Source organism: Globicephala melas, chromosome 1 (genome assembly GCF_963455315.2).
Source record: "Globicephala melas chromosome 1, mGloMel1.2, whole genome shotgun sequence".
NCBI lineage: Eukaryota > Metazoa > Chordata > Mammalia > Artiodactyla > Delphinidae > Globicephala > Globicephala melas.
This window is the reverse complement of record NC_083314.1, coordinates 7086440-7100356: the sequence shown is the minus strand read 5'-3', so window position 1 is coordinate 7100356 and position 13917 is coordinate 7086440. Positions and strand designations below refer to the sequence as shown.

General features: G+C 35.4%; 1 long non-coding RNA gene across 1 annotated transcript in view; it reads right to left on the bottom strand.

Moving 5' to 3' along the window:
- LOC132593492 (uncharacterized) overlaps nt 1-13917 on the bottom strand; it is a 233055-nt gene that overhangs the window by 126545 nt on the left and 92593 nt on the right. Inside the window, exon 2 of the long non-coding RNA XR_009559086.1 lies at nt 7574-7685. This is a non-coding gene — a long non-coding RNA (uncharacterized lncRNA). The remainder of the gene's footprint in view (nt 1-7573; nt 7686-13917) is intronic.

The following is a 13917-nucleotide window of genomic DNA, read 5'->3' as shown; positions in this document are numbered from 1 at the left end:
TGGCATATTGTATATACGTTAAAATTAGAAACTCTTATAAGCTATGAAAAAAATAAGCTGAAGAATGATGGCTATACAAAACATATAAAGAACCTTACATATAACATAAGATAAAAAAGGCAAGTGAATAAACAGAAACTTTTCAAAAGATGAACTCCAAATGGCTAATAAACGCATGAATATGCACTCAGTTCTTTAATAACAAGGCAAAAGCAAATCAAAGCCACAGTGTGATGCTGCTGCATCATGGATTGGTTGGCTAACATGAAAGTCTGACAATATCAGTGTTGGTAAGGATGGGAATCTTTGAGAACTTTCATACACTGCTGGCCACAAATCAGACAAAAGTTCTGAAGAACACATTGACAATTTCTCTAAAGTTTACCACATGCATATTTTACAACTTAGCAATTCTACTTCTAGCTGTAGACCCTAGATAAAGGAGTGCACATCTAATCCAGAAAACATGCATAGGAATATTCATAGCATCATCATTTACAGCTGCCAGAAATTGAAAACAACCCAAATGTTCATCAACATTAGAATAAATGAATAAATTGTGGTATAATCACAACAGAATATACAGAGCAATAAAAATTGATGAACCACAGCTACAGGCCTTTGGAAAGAATCACAGACACATAAAGAAAGGCAAAAAAAAAAAAAACCCATAAAGCAAACAAACAGCAAAAATGTATACAAGGCAGAATAAAAGGCTAATAGATGTTGACAGGTAAACATACATCTTATGAAATCCTAAGGAATTTTTTCCTTCATAACTCTTTTCAGGATATTGAACATAAAGGACTATATCATTATAATCTGAGGAAGACAGGTTTTAAAGAGACTGTTATCCATAGTGAAATCTAATGAGGTGGTTTATTTCTGCTATATTTAACAGTTACAGCAATGATGGTACAAAATGTTTTGTCAAGCCAAGTGTATAAGAAATTTTTATCGAGCTTGTAAGGAAAAGTAGGAGAAAATGAAGCTAGGCTATCATGTCACAGTGAGAGGATGCTTACTTTTACTATTTTTGCTAAGGAGGCAATGATTGAAAGCAAATGTTTTCACAATTTCATTTTCATAATTTATTTTTTCTCTCAAAACTGAAGAGGCTTATACTCATAGATATTTCTAAGCTAAGCAAACTACTAAATGAATAATGTTTCGTGGTGTTATTACAAACGCTAATATAAAGTCTTTCCTCAGCCCAGTTTCAGAAGAATAAAGTCGCACAAAGCTTCTGCTGAACAGACAGAAGTAGCTATGATTTTTAACTCATGAACCCACTTTCTATGGCCATGGTGAATGAACAAAAGTTTTTAAACACTGTTGAAATGGCAACAAATCATTTTGCTCCCAAGGAACACCTGAAGACCTGTTGCAGACATGTTTCCTAACACTGAGGAGAGTAGACTGTCTGAGAAAGCCCTCTTCCTATGACCCCAGCATCACGGGTCTAAGACTGAAGATGGCCTTAGGCATCCCTCAGCCCCATCAGCAGGCTAGTAAGCACAGAGTAACATGAATTGTCATCTGACCCTGGGAAGAGGACCAATCAGTCCTAAAGAGAGACCCTACCAAGGCTCAAGAGCACAAGAAAACGCATGGGTTATTGTGGTTGAGGAAACTTGAGTAAAACTCTCCAGTACACCAGCCCTTACCCTTAGCATTAGGTAAGTTCAGAGGAATTTGAAGCTATTGGTCTTGAGGGTAACTGTAAAAATAAAGCCCAACCCAACTTAAGCCCTAACAAAATTCACCTGGTACTCACGCTCAAGAATAGCTGAAGGGACATGACCATCTCCAGGTGTAACTAATATTTATCTCAGACCCAAGGGTCTTACTCATCAACCACCAGAGAAATAGGAATTAAAACTACAATACAACTCTAATAAATGGCCAGTAATACAGCAAATATTAAAAGATTGAGAATGATAACAACAATGACGTAAGACAAACAACTTTGTCAGAGATAGCTGGTAGGAGTGTAAATTGAGATAATCAGTTTGGAAAGGTATTTGGAAGTATCTACTAAATCTGAACTTAGCAATTATATGCCCAGAAGAATTGTACACATATTTATACCAAAAGACATGTATGAGAATGTTCATAGCAGTACTATTAATAAAAATGTAAACTGGAAACAACAAATACATCTTTCTACAGTATGATAGATAAATGTATTATCATCATACACACCAATAAAAATTAATGAATTACAGCTATTTGCCTCAAGGATGAGTTTCACAAACATAATATTATTTTAAAGAAGCCAACACAAAAGTATAAGCAGTAAAATTCCCCTCATCAATACCAATCATGATAAAATTAGTTCATGGTGATGGAAATCACGTCAGTGCTTTCTCCTGGGTGGAGATTATTGGCTGTGATGGGACGTTACAGTTTCTGGGTTGCTGTTAATAGTCTGTAACTTATTTTCTGTTTTAGTTACATAGGTTTATTAAACTTTTGACAATTCATCCAGCTGTATTATTATGAAGATTTTATAAATAAACAACGTACTTAATTCATAAAAAAATCCATCCTTTGCCCTTGCAAGAAAACAGAATAAATAAAGAAACTTTGAAAATAAGCAGGTATAGGAAGATCAGGCTTTAAGAGTCCGGGCAATGGGAGCCACCTGCTCTGGTGACCAGGAGTACTTCATCATTGACATCGTTTGTAAGTGTCTGCTTCTCATGATATTTGAAAGAAGACTGAATTTTAACCAGTGTATTATTGTCAAATCTCTACAAACAATGCACTCCACTACTGCCTGTACTCAAAACAGACTATTCTCATGTTCAACCCCCTTGATATACCATCACTTTGAACAGACAGCCAGAAGAAATCACAATTTCAAAATCAGACAAAATATTATTCTAAGCAATGAATTAATATATATTGAGAAGTTTTTGTGTTGCTTAAAAGAACAACTCATCAAAGTCTGTAATGATCATGAAAATATACATACTTTGAAATGCATAAATCAAAATACATAATGGAAAACCGCATTAATTAAATCCACCAACATTTCTTGAAGGCTTACTTTGTTTCAGTCTCTCTTCTAGATGCTTCAAAGACACTGGTCAATAAAAGGTAAAATTCTCTGTGCTTGTGCGGCTTTTATTTCAGTGGACAGAACCAAAAAGCAAACCGATTCAGCAACAATTGCACTGAGAAATTTTCAAAAGTCATTTTCAAAAGCTGATAGATCAATGGGCCAGACCAAAACAAAAATATAGAAGACCTGAATTGCGCAATTAACAACCTTAGACTGCGTGTTAAATTTCATACAATAAAACCAGAGATGCGGGCTTCCCTGGTGGCGCAGTGGTTGAGAGTCCGCCTGCCAATGCAGGGGACACGGATTCGTGCCCCGGTCCGAGAAGATCCCACATGCCGCGGAACGGCTGGGCCCGTGAGCCATGGCCGCTGAACCTGCGCGTCCGGAGCCTGTGCTCCGCAACGGGAGAAGCCACAACAGTGAGAGGCCCGCGTACCGCAAAAAAACCAAAACCAAACAAACAAAAAAAACAGAGATGCATTCTTTCATAGTAAGTAGTATACATGAAAAGTTTACAACAAAGTCATTATTATACCATGGAAGTCACAATTATCAACCTTCTACCAAAAAAAAATCATGTTCACACAAGCAATATTCTTTTACTTCCCTGCAATAAATTCAGTACATGTAGAAATCAAGGATATAAGCATAGGGATATAAATCAGTATGTCTGAAAATAAAATAACTTTTAGACTAAAGATAAAAGCTTGGTTTCCCACTCCACTCTCTGGAAGGTAAGCTACAGAGGGTGGCTGTGGTATATCCAGTGAAGGTCTTACCTTTATTACTGGGAGGGATGTTTCAGCTCCCCCACTGTTCCCTCTGCCCTTCCGAGACTGCTATCCTGCACTCTGGGAAGGCCCCGGAAGCTTATGGGCACGTCTCTCGTTGGCTTCCCCGCCCTTGCCTTTAACCAGCCATGCTGATGTCCCGCATTCAGAAAGATCCCTTGCACCTGGGGCATCTCTCTCAGGTCTTCCCTTCCTCCACCTCCTGCAGGTGGTGAAAATCTATGGGAAACTGTGTGAGCGCTGTCTGGAGCGGTCACTTGGCCTCCTCACAGCTGCAGCCAACAAGCCAGGCCAGGGACAGTGAAAGCTTCGTTAACAATGTGTCTCATTTGCCCACATCTCTCAGAAGAGCAGATTTCTTTTGAACCTGCCACTTTGCCAGTATTAAAAGAAACTGAGGGTATTTTTCCCCTTAACAATGGCTATTTCTGGAAGTTTATTTACATTTCTTTGCATCCTCGGCTCTCTGATGGATTTTTAAAAATACTACGATTGTATGACTCATTTGGCTTTTTCTCATATTTTAAGGAGGAACAATGGCCTACTGATACTTTCTAACACCCTGAACACCAGCATTCAGTTTTTTTGTGTTTTTTTTTTTTTTGCGGTACACGGGCCTCTCACTGTTGTGGCCCCTCCCGTTGCGGAGCACAGGCTCCGAATGCGCAGGCTCAGCGGCCATGGCTCACGGGCCCAGCCATTCCGCGGCATGTGGGAGCTTCCCGGACCGGGGCACGAACCCGTGTCCCCTGCATCGGCAGGCGGACTCTCAACCACTGCACCACCAGGGAAGCCCCAGCATTCTATTTTGATTTTAAACTAATAACTACAAAATGCATGACTACACGACTACACAATAATAACTGTATTGCAAATGGAGAATACTATCTAAATTCTGAAACCAGTCACTGTCTTTAATTGTTTCAGCTTGGAAGTATTTTCACACCTGGGTTCCACTTAGAGATTGCATCCAGTTATTTCCACCACACTGTTCTATCCACTCATCTGTTACATTCAGCCAAGGACGAATTCCACAGGGTGTCAGTCTTCTTGTGTGCCTCCCCCCTTTATGGCTGTGGTTACACTCCTGACTCAACAAAGCAGCCTCTATTCTCCTGCCGATCCTTTCCCCATATCCTCATCTCTGTTTTATGTAAACTCATTGTCCTTTACATTTCACCTCATTCTAGAATATATTTTGCTTCTTGCCTCTTAAATTACCTTGGACATACCTCTCCTTACTAAGTAAACATGTCCCTTGCAGTTTTTGAAGTAAAGATTGCTTATTGTGCTATTTTCTATGAGAATAGTTGCTGCTGGTCCTGTATCACCATTTTTCTTCCTCAAAATTATTTCCTTCCCACACATGACATTTTCATTTTTAGCAAAACAGCCTCCTTGGAGCTGATACCTCCCAGGTATGTACATCTCCAGGTTCTTCTGGTACCAGTTCATGCTCATCACCTGTATTACAGCTGTGACGTGAGCAACTTCAGTAAATCTGTGGACTTTTTCCAATAGGGATCACACCCTGGCCCCCTGAGTCCTCTAACCCAGTGATTTTCACCTCCACTCCATTAACCCCATTTCATAACTATAACCTGCATTTTATCATAATCCATAACAGCTCTACCTCTAAATTAATTACACATTGTGTTTCTGACAACAGTCATTCTAGTTCTAGTTCCCACAATTACTTACCCCCATGAGTCCATTACCTTCCCCTTATGTCCCTATTCATTCTCGGTTACTTCTTTTCTGTGTTAATTCTCCTACCTTATGTCCTAGGGAGGCCATGGAATAAGATTTTAATCTTTCTCACGACTCCTCCTATTCAACTCTTCTACATTCTTTACTTTAAATTGCCTTATGTTTCCTCTTTTGAAAAATCTTGACTTGAATTAGGCACATATTCCATATTTCAACCGCCTTCCAGAAACTGATACTAAACGTCACACAGTAGAAAGTTGTTTATAAATGTTGTTTTTTTATTACAAAATTTGCTCTTGACCCTAGTAGTAGTTTTGAATTCAATATATTCATGATGACTTGATTCATAGTTCAAAATACAGTTATTATAATGATAGATCATAGTGTTTGGTAGAGTAACATAAAATGTACATCTTCAACTGCAAAGTTTTATTTTACCAAACTTTTCAATGTCTATTTACAGTAATTGTATTCAATACAATGGATATATCAAGAAATATCGCATTAAACTATTTTGGGCCTTGCCATCAGGTGTCACATTTAAATGAAATGTTTTCTAGGCATTATTTTTATCTTGAGCTTATGTTTTTCACTTCCAGGAGGAAGTATTTATAAAGATTGAACAGGTTTATTCTTGAAATAATGAAGAGCAAAACACCCTCAAGTTTGCTATATAAATAGCAAACAAGAATAGTAAAAGAAATAAAAATCACTGAGTTTTAACTTTTAGAGATTATTTTTAAAAACCTAATTTGGAAACAACAGCACTATTGTTTACTATAGTACATTGGAAGTCAAACATTGTCAACAGGCTAAATTTGGTACCACTTCATTAAATAAATGATAGTTCTTGATCTGCATATTTGAATTGCTTACATTTTTATATTTGACTTAAGTTGTAAATTACAGAAAATACGTGAATTAAGAAATGTTCATGCAATCTGAAATGATAAACCCTGACCGTAGCTAGATTTATGGGACTTATAAAGAGTTCCTGTGTTAGAACTTGTGGCTGGGAATAAAATGATGGTGCCCAGTATACCTGTCCTTCAATTAATCATTGAAAAGAAGGTTAAATGTTGATAAGCAAACCCTTTCAGAATCTAACGGCAGTTAGATATGGTAATAAGTGAGAAAGACAATTGTGCTTCTAGGACATTATTTTTCACATGTCTAATTATTTTAGTTTTCAATGATCTAGGGCCACAGTCCAGGGAGTGTGTTGCACATTTAGTGGTGTCCATAATTTTAGGATGCTTGATGATCATTAAAGATGCATGTGGGACATGTACAGGAATTCTAGATTTAAAAAAAAAAAGCTATCAACAGGAATTTGAATTTTACCTTTGGTAGTCACCACCATATCTTTTCACACCACGACATTTTCCAACCAATGACTGCTGAAAGCAAATGAATTTGGGCAAAAGAGATTATACACATGTTTTAAAAATAGGATTAAAACTTGTTAGAAGCCAGAGGAACTGAGGGCCAAAGGTTACTAGGGACAATCTGTGTCCCATGGCTTTACCAAGGCACCATTCCCTTTTGAACCTTGGGTTAGAGAATCTATAAGACTTCTTTTAGTTTTCAACATGCTTTTCCCAAATTTTCTAGAAGTAGTAATAATGGCATCGCAGTAAAAAAAATGTTAAATATGTTCTCTTTGTGTCTACTGGAATAAGCAAGCACATCCATTACTGTTTAGTGTAGATATTATTATTATCATTATTTTTATTATATCCTTGTGTATGAGGATATTCCTTTCCCTTCTCCATGTCTACCATTGCATAGTTATCTATGGCAGTGTGACAATTATCCTAAAATTTAGCCACTTAAAATAATAAACATTTATTATCTTACAGTTTTTGTGGGTTAAGAATCCAAGGGCAGCTTACTTGGGCTTTCTGGCTAAGGGTGTTGACAAAGTTGCAGTCAAGGTTATCACCTGGGACTGGAGTCATCTTAGCTCAATTATGGATGGATCTGCTTCCAAACTTACTCGTGTGGTGGTTGATAGGATTCAGTTCCTCTGGTTTCTTGGCTTGAGGGCCCCTTTGCCTTGCTGGCTATTGGATGGAAGCGGGACAGACTCTGCTCTTTGACAGGTGGACCTGTTGAGAGACAGTACAATGACATAAACCAGGAAGAAGGAATCATGGGGAGTCATCTCTAAAGCTACCTCGTGCAACCACCTTATTCAGATCTATAACATAACTGAGAGTAAAGAAAGCAAAACTCATTAATTTGTTACAATTGCTCAAAGAACTGCTTTGGTCATGGAATAAAAAGCCAAAATTTATCCAAGTAAAAGTAAAAAATCAGTTAATAACAAACATGTAAAACAGCCAAAAAGTAGAATTTAAGCTTCAAAAAATTTCTCCAAAATGATGCTCTGGGAGTCTCACTAAAATATTCACTATAAACACAGCCTGTGGTCCTACTACTGCCTGAGTTGTCCAAATGAGACTTTTAAATGCTGTTGACTATGGCAACATTGTGTCCAAGAAATTTGAATCATTTTTTGAAACACATCCATCAATTCTCTTTAACTCAGGAGTGCATTAAACACTCTTTGCATTCCTTATTGTACCTTACATTTTATAGATGCTAATAAACATTTACTGTAAAAAAAAATACTACCAAGCATTTACTGTGTTTCAGGCATTCAAAGTTGGTGGAATATATGTCTACTAATTTGAAAATTCACAGATTAATCAAAGAGACAAAAAGTATGTGGTTGAAAAAAAGATGCAAAGTATCAAAACAACATGAAAGTAGTCAATATATAATAAATTAAATATCTTTAATAGTGTGAGGTAGGACTTAATCTTGAGATAGAGTAGAGCAGGATTCAAGAAAAGTAATAGAGTAAGGTGGGCAGCTGATATTACTTGTTTAATTATTTTTATTATTTTTGAATTGAAATACAGTTAATTTACAATGTGTTAGTTTCAGGTGTACAGCAAAGTGTTTTAGATATACATATACTTTTTCAGATTATTTTCCATTATAGGTTATTACAAGATATTGAATATAGTCCCCTGTGCTATACAGTAGGTCCTTGTTGTTTGTCTTTTTATATATAGTAGTGTGTATATGTTAATCCCAAACTCTTAATTTATCTCTCCTATCCTCTGCTACCTGTTTAATTATTTACTTTTATCAAGTAAATAAAGACAATTGTCTGACAGGATTTACTTCAATGTTCAACTAAAATAATGTAACTTATTGCTTTAAATACCTAGACAGAGCCAAAAATGTTCAATAAGAAATAACAAGCAAATAAACATACAAATACATACATACATAATACTTTCAAACATCGATACATATACAGACACATGCAAAAATGAATAAACGAATGTGTGATTAGTGATATTAGAGAATTAATGAAAATTTGAAATATTCTCTCCAACTTTATCAATTTGATAAGCCAAGATTAAAAAAAAAACTCCCCCCCTCCAAAAAAAATTCTCTGGATTTTGGCAAGTTTAAAAACAACTCATGGACAAATACTACTTTTTTCTTTACTCATTTCTATTTTTCCTAATTTTTGCAATGCATATACCTCCCTTTGATTTAGAGAAATGTAATATTTTTAAATGCAACAAAAATAAGTAATAAATAAGATAAATGAAAGGAGATAACAATACCTCTTTTCATGAGCTGCTTGAGAGTTTCCCAGGCAATAATATATTGCTCTCATGCTGTAAGTTGAGAAATGCCTTGTGTAATGTATTTTATCACTCAGGATTTTTCTTTCATACGTGTGTGTCATGTGTCTTTTTTACATAGTCTTATACTTGGTCACATTCCACTGCATACATGCAATTTAGCTTAAGTTTACACCATCTTCACTTCCATATGTGAAGATCTATGGTGAAGGCAAAGTTCTTATCACAGATAACTTTCACCCTGTGAAAAAGTTTAAAATATCTGTATATTTATTTCTTCTTATATTTTCAGGCTGTTAGCTATTCACAATGACTCATTATCAGCCAGAAAGGACAAACTTTAGCTATGATCTACTATCTTCTGATTTCTGAAAAGCTTTGTTTATCCACAAAAGGACTGCCTTTTACTGATTCAGAATGCATATACAGTCTTACTGTGTTTCCTGAAATGTTAACCTCATCAAGGAGGGGTGGATACTTTTATCTCTATATCAGGATAAAAACTCCTCTTTCCTCCCTTTGGTCCTGCATTTGCCCTTGTTTTTCAAATGCTGTATCTTTTGGTTTTTCTATAGAAAACTCACATATCACAACATTATTTTAATGTTTAAATCTATTATTGAGACAAATGTAAAGCAAAGAATAGATTATATTTCAGAATAACTGTGTCTGCATCCTGATTCCATCACTTACTAGCAACATAAATTTAGATGGGTGTTTGAAAAGTCTTTTTTAATGGCAGCCAAGTTACGATGACCCAACAATTTGATCATATTGAAGAACTGAGGCAGATAAAATTCTAATCAGAATGTCAAAATAATCTGCAATTTTTCACAACCAAATAAACAGCCACTGTAGTCACTAAGAGCAACCCTACCAATGAGTTAATTAAATATTAATATTTAAGGGGAACAAAACAACTCTATGCAATAATGATATTGTATTAAGAACAAATTTCTGTTCACTCAAATTATGGTAATTCAACATTATTTGCTATGTATGTACACATTAGCAGTTAAGTGACTTTTAAAATAATTCCTTTGTTATGTATGGACCACTTTTTAGAGTACTAAATCAGAACTTCTAACTATGAGTTAATATTAATTCATGCCAACAAACTTAAGTAACTCTAATAAGCAACAAGCTTTTGCTGTTACATGCAAATTAAAATATATGAAGTTTTGCATAATTCCCTCATGAAAAACAAACAAAAAGAGGCCTTGCATTTTTGAATTAGCTTTTAACTAAGCACAGAGTTTCCATTAGTCTGCTTATGTGTTATAGAGCATCTGTTGGTAAATGTGGTTTTAAAAAGTTATTAAATTTATGTTTATAAGCTAAAACTCTTTAATGCAATAAATGCATCATACATGAGATTCAAGTTAGTTCCTACTGTTTGGTGAAATAAATAATTTCTTAAATCCTCTGTCATATTTCCGCAAAGTGCACTCCATGGAATGAATACCAGTTTTTTTCCTACATCCAGACAGGAAGAAAAAATGATTATCTAATTCATTTAATCTGGGAAACACTATGTTTAAAATGATAACATATTTTAAAATGTACCTTACAAGTCTCCAATAAGATCGTGAAATGCACAGCGTTTTCTGAATATATATGATCGTACGACCTTATTTCCAAAGATAATTTTTTTTCTTAAGAGAATTTGTATTGTGAATCTAGGGTAGCATTGTCCAGCAGGCATTTCTACAGTGATGGAAATGTTCCAGAGCTGTGCTGTCCAAAACCCAAAAGAGTAGCCACTCATCATTAGTGGCTTTTGAATACTTGAAATGTGACTAGTGTGTCGGAGGAACTGAATTTTAATGTTATTTAGTTTTAATCAAATTTTAAATGGCCACTTGAAGCTAATGGCTAATTTATTGGACAACTCAGATCTAGATTCTCAAAACCCACTCACGTTATGCTGCTCTCACTACAGTTATGAGTAATTTGGTTAGCTGGCACATACCTCCAGAGCACGTTAACCAGGAATGTAATGACTGTAAATACTTCCACGGAACATGACTGGAGAACAGCACTAATGAGTGTACTAATGGTGAAACCAGGAGGAATGTCAGCAAGTAGCAAAGGTCCAAGGGGTCAGCAACGAAAGCTGGATGAGGCCAAAGGCAACTACAAATTCTGAACTGTATGATTTATTTCAGCTCTCTTGTGAGCACCCCTCATTTACTCATCCTCCCTAGTGTTACAAGAAAGGGAGAACAGGAATGAATGAGCTAAAATGAATACGCTCACGTTGCAGAGCTGCTCCTCAGAGACAGGGCTAGAATTGTGCAGGAACACACATAATGAAAATGTATTTCATTCCAGTGCTACTAAATTACCACGTTATTTGTGATGGTACAAACAAACTTGTATATGATTATGAGGACTGGCCTACCTTGCAATTTTATTGTTCCCACTAATCCATATTCAAGGCTAAATGACAATAGAAAGGTTTCAACAATGCAAATATTAGCACTTCACAACCAGCATCAAAGTATTACTCAGCCATAAAAAGTGAAATAGTGCCACTTTTTTACACATTTAAAGCATTTCCAACTTTAAAAATTTTGTGTCTCAGGAGTTATCTCATTTGATGTTGTGAAAAAAAAAAAAAACACCCCTCATAGTTATGCAAGGAAATACAGCCCTGATGATGGTGAAGATAGTGACAATGAGGTTTATGATAATGATGATGATGGTGGTGGTCTCAAGTGAAAAATATTCCCTGAGTTCCTTCATGTCCATAATTAGTTTCCTGGGGCCTCAAACTTGAATTCAATAGAGCTGGGTTAAAGTTGGCTCACATTTTCTTTCCCGATTCTCTTACAGGGTTGAGTATGGTATAAGTGTTGCTGTTGAGAAGACTCAAAACATTCTGATTCTTTTTCCTTATACATGACTTGGAGTTTCTGACCGATGAATAAAGTGTTTTTCCTTCTTATCTTTAAAGTCAATATAAGTTAGTAAGTCAGTATAAGTCCCAGGCAATCTTTCAATATGCTTTTTTCAAATATAATTTTTTGGGGGGATGGCAGAGTTAGGGCTGGATAGCTGATATTATAGCTTTCAGTAAAGTGTCTGCTTCTTTCCTTCTTTTTTTTTTTGTCCATAAGGAGCCCAGCTATATGTACACCATATGTTTGAGGCATTGTTTGCCTATTTAGTACAGGGGTCAGCAAACTCTTGCCTGAGGCCCAAATTCAGACCTGAGTGTGGCCTGAAAGTTGAGAGTATTTCATTTTTTACCTTTTTCAAAGTTTGTGAAGACAAAGAAGAAGGTGTAACAGAGACCTCTGTGACCCATAAAATCTAAAGTATTAACTTTGTAAAACTTTATAAAAATGTTATTAAAAAAGTATAAAAACACTTTCTTCAGTCTATAATCTAGTACATCCAACATTTTCCTATATACTATTTTCCTTTTCTGTTTTCTTTTTTTCCTTACTGGTGTTTATTCATTCCTGTTATTCTTGTGAAAATGAGATTCCATCCTATGTTTTACAAAAATTTCTAAAGTTTGTTAGGTCTTATTTCAGATCCTACTATTTCTAGCCATATTATTAAAATTTTTGCCCCTACTGTTCTTTTTTTTATTAATTTATTTTTTATATTGAAATATAGTTGATTTACAATGATTCAGGTGTACAGTATAATGATTCAGTTGTACATATATATATAATATATATCTTTTTCAGATTCTTTTCCCTTATAGGTTATTATAAGATATTGAATATTGTTCCCTGTGCTATACAGTAGGTCTTGTTGTTTATCTATTTTATATATAGTAGTGTGTACCTGTTAATCTCAAACTCCTAATTTATCCCTCTCCCTCTACTGTTCTTTTATGCTAAATAAATTGTCTATTTTAAGGTTTCAACTAAAGTATTAGGTTAAAATTTTCAAATATTTTTGGAAATTTGGTTGTCCTTTAGACTTACTTTATTTTCATCTTTTTATTTCTTATACTAACTGTTTGTTATTTTAGTGAATGCTCACTTGTATCCATTCTTAAAAGGAAGGTTTTTTCTGGATAATTGGAGTAGGTTTATTTTTGTCCAAGTTGAAAGGGCAGTGTTTGTTTTTCTCTGGTCCATGGCTGTATCTTTCCATCTTAGAAAGATGTTGCATTTTGTTCTTAATTCTTTTCTGCATCAGTTTTCTCCACCCATCTTTCCCATCAGATCCTTTTCTTTTCCTTAACTGCTCAAATAAATTTGAACCCACTAGCTGTTCTTCAGAGTAAGCCTCTGTTTTGGGGGAACATGTATTTGCTAAATCTGTTTTTCATCCTCAAGGACATGAACCATCATGGTGCACTTTAGTCCTTTTGGGTTTCTACTAAATTGTTGCAGTTATAACCAAAGTAGAACCTCAGCAAATTTCTCCACATTTTCCTTGTCATATTCAGACGTTCACTCATGTTTTCAATAAGGATGGAATCTATCCTTCTCGAAGTGTGTATTTGCTGACAATTTTTGTATCAGATGATGCCTTTATCTCCCACCACTCCACTGAAGGTGATTCTGTGCTTGCTTTGAAGTGATTGTTGATTGGCTTTACAAGCCTGCCTTGCAGTGTTTAATTAAAGATAGAGGTTATTGTGTTTGCTATCTGTGGTAAGCTGAATGACTACCACTACCCCAAAAAAGAGATCTTCGTA